The 23,903-nt window shown below is 38.7% G+C and overlaps 2 long non-coding RNA genes across 2 annotated transcripts in view; one reads left to right on the top strand and one right to left on the bottom strand.

The window, feature by feature from the left end:
- Positions 1-22,924, top strand: part of LOC309631856 — a 916,236-nt gene extending 893,312 nt beyond the window's left edge. The window contains exon 2 of the long non-coding RNA XR_014246617.1: positions 587-22,924. This is a non-coding gene — a long non-coding RNA (uncharacterized lncRNA). The remainder of the gene's footprint in view (positions 1-586) is intronic.
- LOC309631769 overlaps positions 1-23,903 on the bottom strand; it is a 551,953-nt gene that overhangs the window by 302,275 nt on the left and 225,775 nt on the right. The gene's annotated exons all lie outside the window — the stretch shown is intronic.

Raw genomic sequence — 23,903 nt, forward strand, 5'->3', positions numbered from 1 at the left:
AGCTGACTGCTGTATTGCATTTGACCTTTCATTTAAAAGCAAGTCTATAATCATATTTTGTCACTTTTTAACAAACTATTTGTGAAAAGAAATAGAATACAAGCCATAGATTAATAAATAAAAAATAATTGAAGGTAAGGACAACTGGATTATATTTGGTTTGGGCCTCTTGATTGGGTCACAATTTTTTGTTTTAATTTTCAATGAAGCAAAATTATGCCTAGTAACTTTGTAACTCTTAATTCCTATTTCAAATGTGTGGCTTTAAAAAGTTTTTAAACCAATAAGACTACATACTAAATATGGCTAATGTTTTAAAATTTAGTTTCTAAAAACTTTTCATTTATATAGCTACTTTCTTACACCTAAAGATCTGGTTTAACCTAAAGTAATTACTCATAAATGACGATCACGAAACTATCAGCATATATAGGAAAGTGTCACTTTCTTTAAATCCCCCAAAATAGTCTCAGGAAGAATAAGCTTCTTGATTAGTTTTGGCTAAAGTATCACAGAAGGAAGGAATTACTTCAACTTTTACCTCTGGTCTTTGAATACAGTAATGCTAAGTGACTATTATGTACAGCAAGTCAAACTATTTTTAATTAATTAATTAATTTATTTATTTTTGGCTGTGTTGGGTCTTCGTTTCTGTGCGAGGGCTTTCTGCAGTTGCGGCGAGCGGGGGCCACTCTTCATCGCGGTGCGCCGGCCTCTCACTATCGCAGCCTCTCTTGTTGCGGAGCACAGGCTCCAGACGCGCAGGCTCAGTAGTTGTGGCTCACGGGCCCAGTTGTTCCGCGGCATGTGGGATCTTCCCAGACCAGGGCTCGAACCCGTATCCCCTGCATTGGCAGGCAGATTCTCGACCACTGTGCCAGCAGGGAAGCCCCAAACTATTTTTAAAGTTTTTCTGTACCCATGGGATTACACAGTTTATGATTTTCTTCCTGTCAACCACCCTTAATGCTTACTTTCAACTCATCATAGAACATTCTGTGCTAGGTAGATGTCTTTGTTTATAAGCCATGTCTGATTTGGTCTGAATATGGTGAACTTCTTGTTATAAATCAGAAGAGAGTTTTGAAAAGAAAAAAAAGCCCCAAACAGGTATATTCTATGATGTACTTGTAGGATGAGCAGTTTTAATTAAATCTAGTTTCTCCTCCCCATCTCCTGCTAATATTTACTTCGTATTTTCAGGGCCAGACATAGCCAGCAAAGCTCAACCAGACTGTAGAAATTACAAGATTCCAGTTGCTAGAGTCATTATATAGCATTAATATTCATGTTATTGTTTTATTTACATGGTTTAGTTTTTCACTTGAACCTTTTTGAGAAAACTCTCCTTAAGTCTTACAAGTCACTACCTTTTCCATTTTACAATCAATTAGGCCAAAAACCTGAGAGTATGGCCATCCAACACTGAAAAACAGAAGAAGGGATGGGAGTAGAAGGCCCAAATTAAATTATGGTTTTCTGGGACAACTGGAACTCAAACCTTGTTTGTCGAGCCGCCCATTAGTCAGTCAGCACCAATCACCTGTATAGAAAGGGATTTCATCCATGAACGTGCGCATACACAATCCCACCCTATGGAAAGCAGGTTAAAGTAACTGGACGTTATGGCACTGCCTTCAGAGCACCTGTTTGGTAGAGTCCAAGAACAACAGCTATGAAAACATGAACCCCTATTTTGAATATCTTCATGCAGGAAGACCTAAAGCCACGTGAATTTAATCCCCTTTCCTAAATGTTAACAGCAGTGTAGAAATGGACTCTCTCATCCCTGTAATCAGTTGCACAGTGCACGAGGGCAGCAGTCTCTTGTGCCTCATCTGCGAGCTAATCTTTCATTTCATAGCAGATCTTTCCATATCAAACAACACAAATGACTTAATTTGCATGACAGGATTTGTAACGGGGCAAATCTAGTGTCAAAGTCGATTAAAGATTACACCAGAGAACTATCATAATCAGTCCTCTAATGAGCCTAAATAGTACATGTAAAGTCTCCCCTCTTTGCCATTCCAGTCATGTCTAAAAGGGAATGTGTTTCTTTTCATCGATGAACCAGTCTTTGGTTTGCACATTATGCCCTACGTTGAGCTAAAGTCATGTCAGTCTGGTTTCAGAGGGAGAGAAAGGGAAATAATAAAGCAAACATCACTTCACAAATGACATTGCTTGGTATAAGCCAACGTTTGAAGCCCTTAATTCTTCTAATCTGCAAAATAGTCAATGCTAATGGGTTTTTGCCTTTGTGAAAGCTGATGCATAGAAAGAAAAACTTTAATGAGCTGCCTGGGCCGTATGCTTACAGATACCTGTCAAATGTCTGTCATCTTAGCTATCGCTGAGGCATTATAAAGAAAGTAAGAAGGAAGGAACGACAGTATTTGTACAAGCATTTTCATGCTAAAATGGCACAATTTTCTTCCTGTCATAATTTCATTGTATCTGAAAGTCAGAAAAGCTTAACCCTTTCCCTAGCGTGTCCTGGGTAGTTGTATCGTATAATCTTGGAGCAAGTGGTTTAAAAACAGTGCCGTGATTTTGTGAACAGCATCTTCTGTTAAATTTCTTTTTGAAAATGGAATTATCTACATTTTTAAAAAAGTGACAACAAACTATTTGAATCAATTGCTTCACCCCAGGGAGATCAGGAGCTTATTAAATGCAGAACCTTCAAAATGTGCGAGCCTGTCATTTGAATCAATTCTTTCTGTGTTCTTAATTTAATATTTCTTTGTATCTTTGTGTGCTTAATACACATAACCAGGGCAATAAGGTTAACAAACTCCCCTAGTCTCACCTTCTCTTTTATTAAAAAAAAAAAACAGGGAATGTAAATACATCTCATTATGCCAGCTCCTGCAAGCTCTGCTACAAGAAGTTCACGTTAGCTGTGTTTTCTGGGATTTATAATAACATAGTCATAAAAATGTAATGTGAGTTGAAATTTGGCAGGAGAGAAAAGTCTCAGTCCAGGTGTGACTTGTTTTCCCTCTTTCAAATTAAAAAGAAATGTAAGTGTGTAGACACACACATGCGCGTGCGCACGCACACACACACACACACACACGAGAACTTTTAAGCTTGGGGTCAAAGGGCTTAGAATTTTAAAGAAAGAGAATGGAATTTAACTCTCATGATTCATTGGTGGTTAGAGCGATCAGAGAAGTGTAGCATCCTCTGACTGTTTTTGTTTGCCACACCCCTCAGCCCCAAATTTAAAAAGGATGGAAAGGAAAGAAAATGAAGTGCTTTCAAGAGAGGGAGGAGCTCTTTCTAGTAGAGTATGGATGTGTTGAGGATACATTTTTGGTCTTCCTGCTGACTTACTGTGTACATTAGAAAAGCTTCCGTATTTTTACTTCTGTATACTTAGCTAATCCTACGTTAGGATAATCCTCAACACTTGTAATGAAACGACAGGGATAAAGTGAATATTTGTGAATCAAATAATGTCTGGCGTTTTACACCTATGAATTTTGTAAATAGCACTGACCTGTGACCTTGTATCTTTGTAGACACATATTTTGGCATATTAAAATAGTTATGGTACTCCAGATTGTCGACTGAACTCCAACTACCCTAAATAGTGTACAAATCCTCTTCCGGCTTCCAGGCATCAGTGAGGATGCTTCTAATAAGATGGTCACTGGCGTTGGTTGTTTGTGACTAGGGGTGCCTAGGAGGCTCGTGCACTCTGAACGCCAAGCCCTTCCAAGAAGACACGTCAAGGTTCAGCAAAGCAGAACCTCTTCAGTTTGCCTCAAAGTGCTGCAACACCAGGGCTTTGACTCACTTGCCTTCCCTCCCCTGTTACAAGCTAAAGAGACCAACTTGAATGAGCTCATTCGGCTGTATTGTTTCCCCCCAAAACGACTGTGACTTGAGGAAGTATTACATGTTGACGCCGAAGGTAAAACCTAAGGGCCCTAATCGGTTCTCCAGCCTCCTGCTTCCTTTTTCCAGAGTATAATAAGTCAAAACAAACTCAAGTAGAGGGCAAATTTTTATCAAGGGGCACTAAAATTTCAAATTAGATAAACCAAGCCAAAGGCATTAGAATATGGATGCCTCTAGCATTCAGTGCCTAGATGTGGCCAAAAACTGGGTCTCCAATTAGACAGATTAGACGGCTCTTAAGGCCAGGTTTATTGAAAAGAAATTAGGCCAACTTTAATTTGGAAGTGAACTGTTTTAACATCCTTTGGTAGAGATGTTCAGCTCTTTGAAAAGAAACAAATTCACTTCACCAATATAAAAAGCGTCCTCCTTGGGCCTTATTCTGATTTGCAAACAAGTAGTCCTCTTCAGCGAAAAGTGAACGGCTGACCCAATGTCTGTGGCTGTAGGGTCCTTATCTAACAAACATTTATTGTAGACCCTCAGTTTGCCAGGCCCTGAGCCATAGGATCACGCTTTGTGACAGAACCCACCTCTACAGCACTAACAGGTAAGTGTCCCTCAAAGTTGCAAGCTCTCTTTTTTAAGCAATCCAGCCTCTCTATAAAAGACATGTTTTGCCTATTAAGCCTCAATTATTGAGTTAAATATAAAAATGTATTAAAGAGATCAGACGTCTAGAATCGTTTCTACATTGCTGCTGTTGTTATTGCTTTGTCTTGTTCTTAATTCAAAAGATAAATCAGAAGCCTGGATCTGCTTCCATGCCACTCCCCATCCCATGGTACATGTTCAAGACCACATACTTTATCTGGAAATGTACACGCATTAATCACTCTCTCCTTAAATTTCAACCTGCTATTTATCAAGAGGCCCCCAGCTTCCCTCGGTGACCATTGTGTCTGAGCGCTGGATCCTTTACACCATGTGGAAAAGAGAACTCCCAGACAGTAACACGCAAACTTTAATAACATACATTAGTCATACATGTACGGTTTTGACTCAGATTTCAACTGCTCTCCAGTATGAATAATTCAACGTCCCTGCCCAATTGTTCCTGTAAGGATACGATATGAATTAAAAGCCTATAAGCCGTGTTACTAAACAATGCTCTGCATTTTCCCGCAGCACTTGTGTGCAGATAGAGACACGGCCATTTGTATTTCAGAGTTCATTTTTCCTGCAGTCCTAAACTCTCCTTCCCCTTGAACACTGCTTCTGTGACCCAGTTGCTATACCTCTGATCCGCTGCACCCCAGTGGCTGTCACAAGTCTCCCTCCTTCCCAGGAGTTGAACACACAATAGAGAAAAGGCCCTGGCTGGGAGGTTCAGCCGCCATTAACCCCTACCAGCTGTGCCTGTGGGGAGCCTTCTGGCCTGAATGTCCTTTCTCTGCGGCCGCCTTCATGCCACTAATCTAACCATTGTTAAGGAGGAATGCTGACAGGAGAAAAGAAATTTTTCTTGTGTCCATGCAAGTGTGTGTATCCATGTGTAAGTGAAGGAAGAGTGAAGGCTAATTTCTATAGTTGGCATGAATGGAGGGATTGGGAAAAAAACCTAGTTAAAATGTGTTTACTTGCTTAAAAGGCTCAGTCAATTTAAATAATTTCAGTAGTGTGCTCTATTTTTTTTAGGGAGGGGGGAAGAAACTAGTTACTATTATAATTTTTGTTAAATCCTCTGAGATGTTTGGGCATGTTTAAGACTTTTCAAATTCACTGCTGGCAGAGAAAAATTGAATTGAATTTCTTAAAAATACAGGCAAAAAGTTACAGACACACAGAATTACTCACTTCTAATGGACCTTAAAACATTCAAGAAAGAGAACTGGTTATACGGGTCACATTTCCTTCAGAAAAACCATTCCCATTTAATGCTTAGGAAAGTCTTAAAAAATCTTTTAGGATTGAAATGGGAAAGGATTTAAGTTTATCAACCACTTTCAGAACGAGCAATAAATCTAAAAAGAGGCACTGTATGTTTAAAGAAACAAATTTTGCTTTCAAGGAACTTTCAAGTTCAATAAGGGGACACGATTTTCTCTTCAGTTTTAAAGAAGACATATGCAGACAGAACAGGAGAGACTACCTGAAGTAGTAGCTCTGTGAACTTAGAAAGCCAGGCAGGTGACAATGATGACCACAATTCTAATTACACTGCCAAGCAAATATCCTACCTATTTGAAAAGTTTACATAATTTCTACCTTTGAGGCTTTCATTTGCTTTTTCAAAAGCACTGGCATTGAAGAGAAACTATTCTTAAATTTAATGCTCCATGCTATCACTTGGTAAAGTTCTGTAAAACACAACAGTTGGCCTATTTCAAATCAAATTAAGAATAATTCATGTAGAAATGTATTTTCTGGGCAATTAGACTGTATCGTAGTAGGGCAAATGTCTAATATAATAACACTCTACTTTGCATCTGTTCCTATGTCTAGACTGCCGCAATTACTGGTCCTTACAATACCAGCAGCAAGATAACGCTCCACTCACAGGTTTTAGCCATTAAAATTCAGCATTATCTTTCTTTGCCCCTTTATTACCTCAATCATTTGATTGTGATAAAATAGAATTTAATTTAATGAAGTTATACTTTTCTAAATTTGCATGCATATATTTACATAAATGGTGACTGCAGTATCAGGTACATTGTTTTCCAAAACATTAGAGGTAAATACCCTGGCATGCATCTCATTAAGGTACAGTGTGCTTGTTAAACCAAAACAACAACAGCAACAACAGAACAGAAAAGCCCAGCTCTTAGAACACTGTACCTATCTCATAGCCACGTTTTAGACTCTTCCATTTGCCACGAAGGAAGTTATCCTAAAGAGGAAATGAATGCGATAGCACGTGAACTGATGGAATAGATGAGAATAACAACGTAGTTTTGATTCCATTCACTGGCGTAATCATTCAATCAACCATTCAACAAATATTTATTGGGTTTCTCCAATATGCAAGACACAGTGCCAGGTTGTTTGGGAGGCACAAAAATGAATCCTACACACAGTCTTCACACGAGAAGTTTCCTATCTAATATGAGAATTGCTGTGTTATATAAATAACTATCATTAAATAGAAATGTAATAATGCTATCTGTGGGTGCTCAGTTAAGCCATGGTAACAAAAGTCAAATCCTACCATCCCCCCAACTCTCATGGCTATTACAGTGATAATTTTCCAGCTCTACCCCATCCCTAATTTACATCAGAAGTTCTCATAGGCAAAAGAACATAAATCCAGTTAAATGTAACTGAGAGAAGTTATCCTTAAGATTTCTCCAAATTATCTCAGCTATTTGGATATGAACTATGTTCCCAGACTCTCTTATTTTTTGAAGTGTTTAGAGAAAGCTTATTGGTGCTTAGAACACCTTATAGCAGAAACATCATTGAAGGATCTCAGTATGTGTACTGCTTAGCAAATGCCAAAGGACTTGCATGTTGGGATGCTAATCTCTAGGTATTAAACCCCCTTTCTCCCTTGTCTAAGAGCTACAACAAGAACAAACAAGTGATTTCAACATCTAGGGGATTTGCGCCAATCCAGTTCACCCCACTATATAAAAATACACTCATTTAATCCTCAATATAGTAAGACTAATAAGGCATTGTTTCAGAAACTCTCTTTGCCTCCATAGATAAATAGCCAGAGGAGAAATCCATATTCTTCAGAAATTTGGTTAATATAACAAAAAGAAAGGAAGTAAAGTTGTTTTAACTTTTGCTGATATAAAAGGGCACATTGGTCCTATACTTTCTAGGTAATAAAAAAGTCCTGAGTTTTGTTTTGGAGGGTTAACAGAAATGAAAAATAGAATAAAAGAGCAACATTTCAAAATCAATATGATGGTTCCAGCCAGGAGGAAAGTGACTAACACCCATGGTATCTCTGTGCCCCCTGAATAAAGGCAAATTTGATCTAATTATGACACCAACTACAACAAAAAGTCCTAATGTTTTCCCCATAGTCTGGAAAATAATTTAGACTCATGACCTAAACATGCTTTCAGCCATATCTCCTTCTACCCATCCCTACACCTTAACCTCCACTCAATGGTCCTACCCCCCTTTGTAACAGTCAGCTGTGGGCTTCCCGCCTCTGTTCCTCTTCCTCACCCAGTTCCTCTATCCACCCTTCCTTTCCCCAACTCTGCCAATGGAAATCCCACTCATCTCTCAAGGACCACATCAATTAAACTTTCCTCTGATTCCTCCCAACCACGTTTACTCATTCTGTAAATTTTCATGGTCTTTTATTGAGGGCAGTTTGCCAGACTCTAACAAAACCTTTCAAAATGCCATAACTAACAGCAATTTCATTTCAAAACTCTATCCACAAAAATACACTTGTGCATAAAGGAATGTCCATGGATGTTCACTGAAGCACTGTTAGTACTTGCAAAAAATAGAAACGATGGAAATGCTCATCGAGAGAGATATCTGAACAAATTATGTTGCAGCTATATATTAGAATATTTACAGCCAATAGAAAGAACTAAGTAGATTGTTGTATAGTGTCAGGAAAAGAATGTCAACATATAAATATGGCACAAGTAAAAAGGAAACTGCAGAATATTGAGTATAAACTCATTTTTATGGAAGGAAGGAAGGAAAGAAGGAAGGGAGAGAAAGGCTATTTAAGTGTATATGAGCACGTTTGTAAACGTTTAGAAAAATTTTAAAAGAGACATTAAAATGAATAATGGTGTTTATCGTGAAAAATGATAATGGGATAGGATAAAGGGTATTTAATTTTTTAATATTTTGGATTTTGAGTGTTGCCAACAAATTTGCATTGCTTTTTTAATTATTAAAAAAAGTGAAATTTCCCTCCACTGAACTCTACCATTTTTCACACTTATTGTAGCTCAGGTATGAATATTTCTGCATCTTCTATAAGACTGTAAAGCTTTCAGGAAAAGGAACCATGATATGTTCATTTTTGCAAGGCCCGCTGTATCTTTCACAGTTGTTCTTTGTGAAGGATGTGGAGTTATTGATTGGATTGAAATGAGGCCCGTGAGTATCCTTTCGACTGTGTTTGGAAATTCCTCCAGGGTGTCATCTACATCAAGGGCAAGGCCTAAATAAACCCAAGAGTAAAAAACAGCTTCTTCCAGGAGCAACAGGAACAGCGGAAAAGAGGGATGACAAGCACCGATCCAATTTCCCTCTCTGTCTCAGCAGATGTACATTTCCATTCCACCTTTCTCAAACCTGGATATATGTACAAGATATGAATGTGTGAGAGGACAAGAAAATGAAAAGGAAATAGAAAATTTGTTTTTAAAAAGACTACCCAGGAGGCTTTTATCAAAAAGGCAAGAGAGAACAAGTGTTGGTGGGGGGTTTGGAGAAAACAGAACACATGTACACCGTCGGTGGGAATGCAAACTGGTACAGGCCACTTATAGAAAACAGTAAGGGAGGTTCCTCAAAAAATTAAAAATAAAACTACCATATGATCCAGCAATCACACTTTGGGTATATAGTCAAAGGAAATGAAATCAGTATCTCAAAGATATCTGCGTTCCCATGTTCATTGCAGCATTATTCACAACAGCCAAGATATGGACACACCTGAGTGTCTGTCAATGGATGAAGAGATTAAAAAAATATATGTTTTATATATATATATATATATATATATATATATATATATATATATACACACACACACACACACAATGAAATATTATTTAGCCATAAAATGAAGGAAATTCTGCCATTTGCAACTACATAGATGAAGTTGGAGGACATTATGCTGCATAAAATAAACCAGACACAGAAAGACAATCTCACTTATATGTGAAATCTGAAAAAGTAGAACTCGTAGAAGCAGAGAGTAGAACGGTGGTTGCCAAGGACTGAGGGGTGGAGGAATTAGGGAGACGTGGGTCTAAGGGTACAAACTTTCTGTTTTAAGATGAATAAGTTCTGAGGCTCTAAGGTACAGCATGATGACTATAGTTAATAATACTGTATTGTATACTTGAAATTACTAAGAAAGTAGATCTTCAGTGTTCTCACAACACACATATATGCATACAAATGGTGATGGATAAGGTGATGGATGTATTAATTAGCTTGATTGTGGTAATCATTTAATGATTTATACATATATCAAATTATCGCACGGTACACCTTAAATACACACAATTTTTGTCAATTATACCTTAATAAAACTGGGGGAAAAAAGTCAACCCAACAGACAACAATCATAAAATTGAAAGAACAGGACACATCTAACTGGCTCCCAAATCAATAAAACTTTGCTATACTGCTGTTTTTTGCCTCTAATTCTCTCCACCCCACTCTTTTAACAGGAGAGAGTGAGTCATGAAATGGTTATGAGAACAGGTTTTGCAGTCCTAAGGGATCTGGTTTCAAATCCAGGTCTATCATTGACTGGCAACTTTGGGTGCGTTACTTAACTTCTCTGATCTCCAGCTTTCTTGTTGGCAAAATGGATGAAAATACAACTGTCTAAAACCATTGTTTTGAGAATTAAATGAAGTAGCATATGCAAAATACCTGGAAAATGCTGAAGACATGACTGTTCATAATTGTGGAGCCCTCTCTCTCCTGATGCTGGCCCTTCCTGCAGCCTTCTCCCGCCAGCAGGCCCATACTGTCCCCATGGCCCTCCTCTGGCACCCCGTCCCATTATCACCCCCAACAGGGGAGCAACCAGAATTCCAACTCGGCCCAAACCTCTGCAAGATTGCCCCTGCTCTTTGTTCCTCTGATGCTGGCAATCGTCTCCCCTGCTACTCATTCAGCCCCCAAACCTCCAACCAGCCCCCAGTTCCCCTCTCTCCATGTCTTTATTTCTTCTGAAGCTCAGAGAGCCTTAAAACCTGATTAAGTTAAGAGCCATGGGAACTTGGGTTCAGGCCTCAGAGCTGCTTCTTTGGCCCTGAAACAACTCAAACTCAGTGACCTGGACTCAGGTCAGGACTTGGGGCTCAAGACTGTTGTCAGTGATAATTCTGTACATTCTCGGTAACGAGACTATGACAGTTGCCCAAGAACCACCTTGAAAGCAGTGGCTCCATGGGAAAATTCATTCTGAGTCTTAAGCAACTGATCTAGAAGTGGTCTTTGAGAAGAGAAGCCACTTGTAAGGGTGGGGCCCCCTGCATAGGAGCTAATTCTGTTTAAGAGTGTTGCTAATTTAACAAATTTGACCTGCAGAACTTTATCAGAAACCTCAATATGCCATAAACCTTACATAAATTCATTCATTCATTCCTTCCAAATATTATTGAGCATATGTTGTATGCCAGACACATTTCAGGCACTGGGGTAGAGAAAGCTACCCTTGTGCAGCTTCTAGTCTACTGGGGGAGTGAGATGAGCAATGCCTGCTTGAACCAGGAGACTGGAGAAGACACTGATCAGGGACTGGTAATGGTGAGAAGGAGCTACCTCCAGGGAGTGCTCAGGACAGGCATCTCCAAGGAAAGGTGCCATTGGAGGTAAGACCTGAATGATGAGAAACCACGGGAAGATCTGGGAAAACTATATTCTAGGCAGAAGGGCTAGGATCTTAAGGAAGAACAAGCCAGATATGTCCAAGCCATACGATAACCAAATTCTTTTAAGAATCAAAACTCATAATTCATTACTTTCTTACTAAAAATGTTATTCTACTTCTCCCCTTGTCACCGGATATTATTTCTGCGATTGAGAAAGCAAGAAAGAGACAAGATAAGGAGATGGTATCAATCAGCACACTTGTTTTTCTCCTTGAAAAATTATTTTAACTTTCTAAACAGGTGGTACAAAGGAATGTTGATTGGCTTATTGAGAAAATAACTAAAGCTAAGCAGTATGGGACTTTTCTGATATTTTTATTCAGATGCAAAATGTCTAGTTAGGCCATTCACTATCTCTGACAATAATTTGAAAATATTTAAATGTGGGTTTGTTTGTGGTTTTGCCACTGAAGATAAAAAGATACTAACTTATACTTCTACTGAGGATTTACAAATGTCAGTAGATAAATTTTTAAAGGCATACTAAGGATACACATTTGAGCAATAATTCTAATTAACACAACCCCACTCTGCCCCAAAAGAAGGGTATCGGCTGAAAATGGCAAACCACATACTCCAGTGTGACACAAATGTGGAGGTGGTGTGGTATGGTGAAGCCTCTACTTTTGTTGGTGTGTACCAAATTCACAGCTCTCCAGGCTTTCACAATCTCAACTTATTCAGTAGTGGAAAGATGGAAGGACTTGTTCTGGCCGTGCCTCGGTAACTCTTTGTCAAACCTGAGGTACGCCCCTTACCTTCTCAGCCCTTCCCTAGCTTCATGCGAAAAACAAGACAATGCATTAATTTAGTGTTTCATTCAACTTGGAAGTTGACTGTGAGTAGTAGTTTTCAGGCCTCTTCTTTTTCAATATTGGAATCTTTTTTTCTGCTGAGATCTTACAGGGAACTCCAGCAGATAAAACTGAGCTCCTCTAGTTGCAGGTCCCCTTCCTTCCCTTAGGACATCCACGGCACACGGCGGTAGAGCCCAGCCGTACGTGCAAACTGCAGCTTGTGACCTTTCATAGGCCACTGTCCCTGTTTTCTAATGAAATAAAACAGGTTAGAAAAGAGAGTACTCCACACATAAGAAGGATCCATGTCACTCAGTGGAGAAAAAAAATAGTTACATTCAACAAATATTCAATGTCTATTTAATGGACATCAAAATCAGGTGAACAAAACAGATAAAAGCTCTTGTCAAGGTGGAACTTATATTCTAGTATGATATTTATACATATATATCATATAAAATATATATTACAGATGGTCTCTGACTTCTGACGATTCAACTTAGGATTCTGCGAATTTACTATGGTGCAAAAGTGATACACATTTATTAGAAACTGAACTTTGAATTCTGACCTTTTCCCGAGCTAGCAATACGCAGTACTATACTCTCTCACGATGCCAGACAGCAGCAGTGAGCCTCAGCTCCCAGTAAGTCACAGGATCACAAGGGTAAGCAACCAGTACACGTACAACCATTCTCTTCCCACACAACCATTCTGTTTTTCACTTTCAGTACAGTATTCAGTAGGTTACATGACATATTTAACACTTTATTGTAAAATGGGCTTCGTGTTACATGATTTTGCACAACTGTAGGCTGCATGGAAGTGTTCTGAGCATGTTTAAGGTAGGCTGGGCTAAGCTATGATGCTTGGTAGGTTAGGTGTATTAAATACATTTTAGACATGATATTTTCAACTTAGGATGGGTTTATTAGGACATAACCCATCATAAGTCGAGGAAGATCTATATATGTATATATACACACACAAACACACACACACAAAGAGAGCAAGAGAGAGAGAGAAATAAGTTAGAAGGTCACTGGTACAGATAATCTCTTAAATATATTCTAAAGTTTATGATTTAAATCAGATCCATTTTAACACTACTGAAAATTTTTACAGCTCTGGAATATACTTCTGAGTCTGTAAGCTTGATAAATACTATTCACTCAGTGGCATTTAAAAATATTTAATGATGCTATCAACAGGCCAACTACGTCAACTGACCAAATCCTTTTTTGGGAATGAAAAACTACACCATCATGGCCTGGGCTGATGCACTGACACCACACCACTGACAGGAGAAAGGGCTAGGGTCAATGGAAGGATTCCTGGCAGGTGGCTGAACCTGGGTGGAAGGGTTCCTGGGTGGCCAGATTTGGAGTTGAGGGCACCTGTAAATCAAATGTCCTCACTGCTATGTGAATCCACATAAGAAAGGGCATTTCTCTGGCTTTTGTCAGCTTTCATTTTTTTAACTGAAGGTCAACTTTCTCTTGACATCTTCTTGAGGCCCCACAGCTGGTAGCGACCTCTCTCTTCAGTGGTTAGCTGTTTGTTACAATTTTTGCTATAGCAAGGCTTGTCAATCTTTATTGTGCATACACACCACCTAGGGGTCTTGTTAAGCGGCAGGTTCTGGTTCAGTAGGTCTCGGGTGGGTCCTGGGACATCGCGTTTCTAACAAGCTCCCAGGGACCATGCTGTGAATAGCAAGATGGTAAAATACTTACACACACACACATCCCACATGTGTACACACATGCTTATCAGGGGTTTGCCAATGTGTTGAGGACAGGGATTGTGATATATCCATCTATAGCTTGCTAGTGATAGGGAACTGTATACTTTGTGGACTACAATTTGGAAAATTAAATGACTGATCACAAGGGCTTTTTATATTCCAATCATTTGGATTAAAACATTGTGAAATGATGGAGTAAATACTAATGATTTGTGTCTAAAACATCATCTCTACCATATTCTACTTGAATTCTGCATCAACATTTATTGTTCATGGTCTCTATGAGCACCATGAAATTGTTTAAATAGGCACATAGCACCCAGTGGAACAATGAAAACACTGCATTACTGGTGCAGAAATACTCCTTTGTAAAAATATTTATTTATAAAATATATACTAAAAAATTTTAAAAGGGGGTATATTTATTTCCATTATAGAATTTTATTTACATGAAAAAAATTTCATCTCTAAGACTTCTTTAAATCAGAAGCTGCAAACTATATGGCAGTAGGCAGAATTCACCCCCATCGGCATGTTTTACATGTACGTTTTAAAATTAGTTGCCAAGAGTTTAAAATCAAGTAATTTCACATAAAATTAATCCAGATTTCTGACTCTTCTCGAAAAATCAGAAAATCTTGTACTATTGGGTTCTCTATTCCTCAGTGAATTAGGAGAGGCTGTAGCTTTTAGACAACATGCCTTTTTCACTTATGTTGCTGTTCTACTCTCCTAAGGCTGGGGGTTTGCAAATCCTACATTACATAGTAAGTTCTCTTTGTGTATTTATGTCATGACTTGGATTATGTGAATTCACCAAACATATATCTTTCCCAGAATATATTCACTGCTTAAAAATATATTCAGAGACTTTCCTGGTGGTCCAGTGGGTAAGACTCCGTGCTCCCAATGCAGGGGGCCAGGGTTCGATCCCTGGTCGGGGAACTAGATCCTGCATGCCGCAACTAAGAGCTCGCCTGCCACAGCTAAGAAGACCACATGCCGCAACAAAGATCCCGTGTGCCACAACCAGGACCCGGCACAGCCATAGATAAATAAATAAATATTTAAAAAAAAAAATATATATATATTCAGATACATTGTTTACTTGGCCATTTTTAAAGACTCTCTCCCATTTTTCATCTATCAGCAAATGTGTTCTAATGATCATATTAGTAATCTCCTCCATATTTGACTTCTCTTAACTGGCTGGTCTCTTCTTTTCTTCATTTAAAAATATACAAAGATATTCTATTATATATGCATTCCTATCTATTAAATGAATAAAACACTTAAAGAAGTAGATGATAATGACAAACTCATTTAGAAAATTGGTGGTGAAAGTTATTCATATTAGAAAGATTACAAGCCTTCATCATGTTTCTCCAACATAAATGATTTCATTATAGACACTGGATCTCATTGGTCTAAAATACGTTTGTACAAAAATGGTTTCCACCGATGACTAGGCAACATTCATGCTATGTGGGTTTTAACTGCAATTCTGTTACCTCTTGTTGCAACATTTGACATTTGCAAAAGGTGAAAGATTTATGTGATCTGAAGAGAAACAAGACTATTGGCATTTGAAAGAGAGTTAATAATCATTAAAGACATTATACCCATTACGCTTCCCCATATGAGTTTAATTATCTCTGAAGAGGGAAGCATAATGACCTACGAAGTGGGTATTTTCTTCTTTTTCTTATTTATCTGTTTTTCCTATTTCCTATCTGTTTTTGGACACAGTGCTTTTCCTCGGCATCACATGTGGATTATTTTTCTCTGAGCACCTTTTTCTCAAATATGATTTTTTTTTTTTTTTTGTCTGTGTTGGGTCTTCATTGCTGTGCGCAGGCTTTCTCTAGGTGCGAGGAGCGGGGGCTACTCTTCCTTGTGGTGCACAGTCTCTAGGCACGTGGGCTTCAGTAGTTGTGGCACGCGGGCTCAGTAGTTGTGGCTCACACAGGCTCTAAAGCACAGGCTCAGTAGTTGTGGCATACAGGCTTAGTTGCTCCGCGGCATGTGGGATCTTCCTGTTCCAGGGCTCGAACCCGTGTCCCGTGCATTGGCAGGCAGATTCTTAATGGCGGCACCACCAGGGAAGCCCTCAAATATGATTTTATGTGATAGTTTGGTAAAGAAAATGTCCATGTGTCATTCAGATCTCCTCTTTGCATTCATTAGCACAGAAATGGAAGAGTCTCAACCCCCAAACACACCCCATCATAGTACACCCCACCCTTCACCTTTGGAAAGACGGCCAGCTTCCTGCTTATCAGATTATCATGCAAGGAAAGCCAAATGGCAGAAAAGAATGCCAAGAGAATTTTGATTCTTTCCCTGATATGCTTTAACTTGGTATCTGCCTGTGATGTGAACATATACAACCCCATTAAGGTGAAACATCAAGGATTCAATGGCTAACTTTTCAGAAAATGTTGACACAACAGCTATATTTTGAGAAATCAAGAGCAGATTCGTAAGCAAGTTCAGCAAAATGACCAACATGTTGACCCTCCCTGGAGCCCTTTCAGAGCAACCTGGCTTATCAGTGAGCTGAGCTGCTAGAACATACATTCCGGAGGGTAAAATAGACAACTCATTTTCATTCTAAAGCGGTGATAGTGCAGAAGTGACTCTTGCATTCACTCAACTCATTCTGTCACCCTTAACTTGAGAAAATAACTTATTTCTCTCTCAAAGATAACATTCTCTACGTGAAATGTTACAACTAGGCAGGATTCTGAAGTGCTTTAGAAAAATGGTATTTTGAGAATATTCAATGTACAAAGTCCTTCAGCAGCTTAATATATGTATATACTACAGAAGACTTAGCTTATCGCTATGATATACTATTCATTTGGGACAACACACATGGCAAAATCTGTGTTTTGATGCAATGACACACAACTTCCCAGATGTGTTCTTCTATACAAAGAACAGATAAATGTATAATTAAAGTAAATGTCTTAGAAGTTCCTTCAGAAAAGAGAAAGGCATATGTCAACCAAGTAATACAGGTTTCTACCATATGTTGTGAACTGTCATCAAGAACTCAGTGAAAAGGAATGTTCACATCATGTTTGATGTTGAATTCCTTGACACCGTGAGCACATAGATTCAACTGTCCCCTGAAATCTACACTTTTATACCTTGAAGTCCATTCTGGCTGGTACCATTGACAGGAGAGAGTCTCATGTCAAAACATAGCAAGTTAGGATTTCCAAGAACACTTCCACTGCCCCCATATCTTCTTTTGAAATTTTCTAATTTTGAGAACATGTCTCCAAAGTGGAAACCATAAAAAGTTTCAAAATTTATTAAATCACTGTGGTTGCTTATGATGATAATGGAATATCATTTTACTTATTATTCCTCCAGAATGACAGTTTGTATTCCAGGAATCGTATGGTATACACCATTGCCTGAATGTTCATCTGATCAAATACTTTGGGTCTCCTTCTGCATAATTTCTGTCCAGTTGCATGCATTTAAGAGCTGAGACCTTTTAAGTCATGCATACGTGTAAACAGCAGGTACTGCGCAAAGACACAACATTTATTAAAGTAAGCTTGGCTGTCAGTTTTCAAAGGAAAGATTTTAAAAATCTGCTTCAGATAAGAGTGTAAACCTTTGGAAGACGGGTATCTTTTAGAAACCATGAAGTCTAAGGAAGAAAGAAAATACAACTATTAAAATGCACATACACTGCTGGCTGGCACTGTTGTGACAGCCAGCAGTATCAGCGTCAGTCAATTATCTTCACAAATGCCTCTTGTGCTAATGAGCACTCACAAAAATCAGCAGACTTTTCTGGCAAGGAGAAAAGATCAGTTTCATTGCTTGCAGAACTAATTCAGGGTACAAAAGTGAAGGCTCCGCCATCGATGCCTCTTTTACTGCTCCTTTTGTAAAGGCTTTTGATGTGTACTGAAGAGCTGGGCCTGTGTTTGGGCCTCTTCATCTCCAGTTCATTGCCTGCCATTAACATACATATCCATATGAAAAGTTCGCTAAGTCACTAACAGCTGTCCAGAAAGGAGTTTGAGAAGGAAGGGGAAAAAGGACCTATTCCTTCTCAAAATGCTGACAATGCTATTTAGCCCCTTTTTGGCAATGATATACCTAACTTTTAAAAGCCGCCTTTCACTCAAAAAAGGACTAGGCATAATACAACATTCAAACACATAGTGGTTTTTCATTTTGAAACAGTCATTTGCTGTATTCAGGAAAAAAAAAAGTCAGTAGTTACCAGATGCAAAGGAAATCCATCATTCATGATACATATGTATATGGTGGGCGCGCGCGCGCGCACACACACACACACTCTATATTGTTTTTGCAAGATGCTAAATAACCTCACATCTTCCATTTAACCCAGAGGAAAACCCCCTTCAGCAGATGCTCATGAGAGGTTTTATGCCCATTGCCTTCTTCAATTTATGACACTGACAGTTATCTATGGTCGATTTGTTATCAATGGATACTGTGTTAGTAAAAGAAAATACTACCAAAAGTGTGCCATAAAATTTTTTTTGAAGATTTAAAATCTCTCTCTAGATGAGTTGATGAAAACTCCTTTGAGGGAAAAAAAAGACAAATCAGAAATGTACAGGCCATTGAACGTGGGGGATTCATATTACACATTTTCAAGTTCGATAAGACCATTTCAGATAGCTGCATAACTGGATGATTTTGTCATCTCATCCATGGTAAACAGTTTCTAACGACAGTGATATAGGTCAACTAATGCACATCTTACTAGAGGGATATAGTTAGCTTTCCTTTAAGAGAGGTTCTGAAGCCCAGAATGGGAAGAAATAAATAGACTTTAAATTAATGAAAAAGGGTGCTTCCCAATCATTTGGTCTGTGGTTTAGTTGTGTCAGACTCAGAAAGAAAGCATGTGATGGATAAATGCTTTTCCTCCCAACCCCACCCCCAGGGAGTTCATGACCCTGGGGCCATCTCAAGGGACACACTGCACCCGACTTTGCTAGGCCAGAGCAGGAAAATGAGGGCAGGCCATTCTCTGTCAATTATCAAGGTTTGATGACGTTTATAAGAAGAATCTTTCCTTCCTCTTTCTTTCTTCCCTTTCTTTCTTCCCTTTCCCCCTTCCCTCTTTCCTTCCTTCCTTCCTTCCTTCCTCCCTTCCTTCCTTTCCCTTTCTCTCTTTCTCTCCTTTCTTTCTTTCTTTCTTTCCTTCCTTCTTTCTAAATCAGAATCACAATGCTAGGGAAAGCTAGTAGCTCCCAAATCTGTAAAGATTCTATTCCTGTAAGGACCCTCCCCCCATGCAGAAGCAGCTTGTGCTACATAAAAACCAAGACTTTAATCCCACTTGTTGCTCCCCCCATCTTTTTTTCCCCACTTTCTGTTCTCTTTTCGGCAGCATCTCTCCTAGAGCCGTCACTAAAAATCTTTAACTTGGCCTATTTTGATCTGAAAATTAAATCTTATTTATTATGCATCCTGTTTGTTGTCCTTGAAGAACCCCAGCATTCATTTAAAGGGGTCCAGAATGACTTCTTAAACACATTTCTCTCTTTGCTGCAATTAAACAAAGTGGAGCTGTGATTAGTCCTCCACAGGGGGGAAAGAAAAAGACACCCTTGAATCAAAATGGGGGGACCTGGCTGGGCATTATTGCCTCACAATGCAGGAGTTTATTGCTGAAACCTGCTTATCCCCCAGCTCCGCACTCCATGGGAACTTCAGTCAGGTGGAAAGTTATTCTCTTCTCTGCTGAAGCAGCTTGAAGTATCCTAAGTCCTGCTAAAGCCCCTAAAGCTCTTCCTCGTAACTGAGACATTTAGGATAATCTTTATAGGAGTTTTGCATGAGCTTCTGCTTTTTGTTGCACTTCGAAGGAGAGTTAATGATGAGCTTTCACTGGCTTCTTTTTTTTTTTTTTTTTTTTTGAAATCTAAGCCAAAAAGCGCCTGTTTAAGTACCACCTCCCTCCAGCCCTTGGGAAACCACTCAAGAGGGCTTTGCTTGGCTCTGTGTTCATGACACATAATGAAAACAATTTTACGCTGTGGAGGGAAGTATTGGGCAATTACTGATGTAACAGCCACCTGCAGTAGCGAGCCCTGGCTGCAGCATTGCGCGGTTCATGAATATTTTATGGTGTGATGTTATTTTGAATGGCTGGGGCAGGTGAAGGGGGCCGAGGGTGTAATAAGTAACTCTGCTGGAGGCTGTGTAGCTGCTCTGTTTCCCCGCAGAGCCCACAGTGTAACACCAAGAAGCATCCTGACCCCGCCTGGATCGACGGAAGGGCAGCTGAGGCTTAGGCAAGATGCTATGACAAGTCATGGTGGGCACCCTTTACAAACCCTTGTCTGCCGATTTTACACACGATGTCCAGCTTGAAAAGCCCTGGCATCAATCTTGTCCGATTTAATTTGATAAATTAAGTGTGGATAAGGATTAAATGAGAATTTTGTAATGGAGAAAACTTGTCCTTACTCTCTAATCCAGTTAAGATAGTATGGGAGAAACCCTATAAAATATAAAGCAGTGGCTTGGAAGGCAAAGTGAAAAAATGAGAGAGAGAATCGCTTGTTGTTTAGTGACATTATGTCCATATATAAGTTGAATGAAAATGCTATTTTTGCTCTCCGGTGTTTGCATGTGAAATATACACAACCTACATTCACACATATCTAGCATCATACGTGAATATTTTATAAAGGACCTAGAAATACAGGCGAGAAATGAGGATTGCACTGTTTTATGTAATAAAATATGGCTATTGAGAATTGTTCATGAATAGGTGGAATATTTTGAGTATCATTTCCTTTTTCAAATGTTATTTTCCTAACAGGAAATGTCAAGATTTAAACTGAGTGTCACAGCATAAAGAATACATTTCCAGCATTTCAGACTTTGTGGTTCTTCCTACTGGCATATTTAAGATTTCAGGCACAAAAATCATATTGTATATGACCAAGATACAAACAGTATAAAAATTATTTTACATGACAGTTACATTTCTATAGAATGTAATGGTATGAACTAGTTTAGACAGTTGATGGAAATTCAAAACAATGCAATGTGAGACTCTATTAAAATTCTTTTTTAAGTGTGTGTGTGTGTGTGTGTGTGTGTGTGTGTGTGTGTGTGTGTTTAGAATGGTAGAGTGTGCTTTTGAGGAAGAGCCTGGGAAGGTTGTACATTAGACTTCAGGATGAATAGCTTTGTCCTAGAGAACATGCTTAGAAAAAGATACAAAAGATTTGCAGAATCCTGGACACAAACTGGCATAGAGAACAGAAATCCTGAACAGAAGCACAGAAGGAAAATGTAGCAGACTAGACATTCTGAGAATAACGTGGGGCAACAGAGGAACTGCCAGAGTGACAATTTGGAGATTATAAAAGATACTCTTTACGTTTTGTAAGCGGTAGTTTTATTGGTATGCTCATAACATTTCATAACATTAATTTAGAGCTTGTACCAGAATGAAATAATGTGGTGATATGTTGAATTTTCCACTTTAACATTCACCTTGTAGTAGAATTTTGAAGTACCACTGCTGCCAATGGTTGACAATCCCATTTGCACTTCAAAAATTATCAAATCAGGATGACAAAAATGATAAGTGTTTATACATCCTGGGCATGAGCCGCTTTATCAAATGGCACTACACTGCCTAAATCCTAATCTTATTGTTTATTATTGGCATTACTATCTAGTGTGTCCATTGGAAGAATTGTCTCAGCTTGCTTGAATATGCCATCTATACATAGGTACAATGGCAGTCCTTTTTAAAATACTGGTACTTTTCATTTGCAAAGAGGAAATGATGACATCAGATGATCTTGATAAATCATGTCGCTGTGAGCCACCTCTCTCCACAAACAGCTTGAATCAAGAGAAATGCAATAAAATACCAAATAGTGTTAATATGGTAATATTAACAGAAATCAACAGATATTCAAGAAATTCCAAAATATTTAATTTTGTCTCACTAATGTATTTTTTCTGCTTCAGAATGTATGTTAAAGATGCCCTGATTTAGTAATTTTATAAAGAGCAAATTATAAACATGCAGTAAATTTCAGATTCTTGTAATTAGATTTTTAGCTTAAGAGATATTAAACTCTGTATGTAAACGACATTATTTAAAAGACTGTCTTCTAAAAGAAAATTGCTGTTTGACAATTCTATAGAATATTCAAGAAAGGTAATTATACTGCTCTGGTTGTTGAAGATGCAGGTGTTGAATAAGTTCACTGCTTCGGCTTTTGCGGAAAACTCCAAGGAAGAAGAGAAAAGAGATGTGGTGACAAAACTCCACTGCCAAATCTTTATCCTCAAAACATCAGAATGTTGGTTCACATTGTCTCCCTCTCCTCTTATGGGTAACACAAGAATGATCAGACGAAAAATTCCCAGCCAAGGGCTTCCCTGGTGGCGCAGTGGTTAAGAATCCGCCTGCCAATGCAGGGGACACGGGTTCGAGCCCTGGTCCGGGAAGATCCCACAGGCCGCGGAGCAACTAAACCCGTGCGCCACAACTACTGAGCCTGCACTCTAGAGCCCACGAGCCACAACTACTGAAGCCCACATGCCTAGAGCCCATGCTCCGTAACAAGAGAAGCCACCACAATGAGAAGCCCGCGCACTACAATGAAGAGTAGCCCCTGCTCCCTGCAACTAGAGAAAAGCCCGTGGGCAGCAATGAAGACCCAACGCAGCCAAAAGTTAATAAATAAAATAAATTTTTAAAAAATGTTTAAAAAAGAAAGAAAGAAAAATTCCCAGCCAATCTATCAACGCTGAGAAGCTGTGATGAAAGAAAGCAGATTTCTCCGTAAAATTCATATGGGACACATCTATTTTCAAATCAGATATTAAAATAAAACATCAACCACAAAACGGGGGGGACATTTTTTTTTTAAATAATAAAAGGGGAGAAAAAAATGACCACAGTAAAAATTCATCTTGACTGACCGAGTTTTACAGAGATGCTTATGGCTTTTACATTCATCTATTTACTCAGATATAGGTAACACACCTAGAAGAAAATTTAATTTTGAGAATTACAAATTTAATTAAAATTTAACTAAATTATTTAATTCAACTCTAATGTTTTGTAATATTAAGAAATGTTGGGCCTAGAGAAGCCCTAAATGTCTTTACCTTTTTGAAGAGTAAAACGCTTTTCATGGACAGTGGGATGTAAAACCCCAAATGTGCGTGTGCACAGGTGCACACACACACAACTGAGTGGCCAGAGTTACTGAAAAATATGTTCTAAGAGATACCGAATCTTTAGCTCAACAGCAACCATAAGGCTTGTTCTGAGTTTGAACACATATAAAGGTTCCAAAAGACGTTTATGTCATCCCTTCAACATTGGATGAGGACCAGAAGTGAACAGATCATAGGTCAATAAAAAGACAAGATGAACACAAAGATTTTAGGTGTTTGCCCTTTGTACTTCTGGCCTTTCCCACAGATACTTAGAGTTGTTTTTGAGTTGAAAAAGAAAAGGCGGGTGCCACAATATTTTAAGTCCCTAAACTATTCCCATATTTTGAATAGAAATTTAAGAAAAGAGCAAGAAAGTCACATCATATTCTCTTCCTCTTGATGAAAACATACCCAATGATTCTTACACTCTTAATTTTACGAAAGGTCTTTTGTCTCTAGCCTCTTTCCCATGAGTATGTTTCCTCTTCTACCAAATAGCTGAAGTCCCATCATTTCTATTCATCTTTTTTCAATGTCTCCAGCCACTGAGCTCCTAACAGTACGTACTGCTTATCCTTTAATTGATGTTAACATACATTATCACTTAATTCTTTCAAATATATGCTTAGACCACAATGCAAATGGCACCCCCTAGAGTTGTGTAGTACAGTGGCCCCT

Source organism: Balaenoptera borealis (genome assembly GCF_965194805.1).
Source record: "Balaenoptera borealis genome assembly, chromosome: 7".
Taxonomy (NCBI): Eukaryota; Metazoa; Chordata; class Mammalia; order Artiodactyla; family Balaenopteridae; genus Balaenoptera; species Balaenoptera borealis.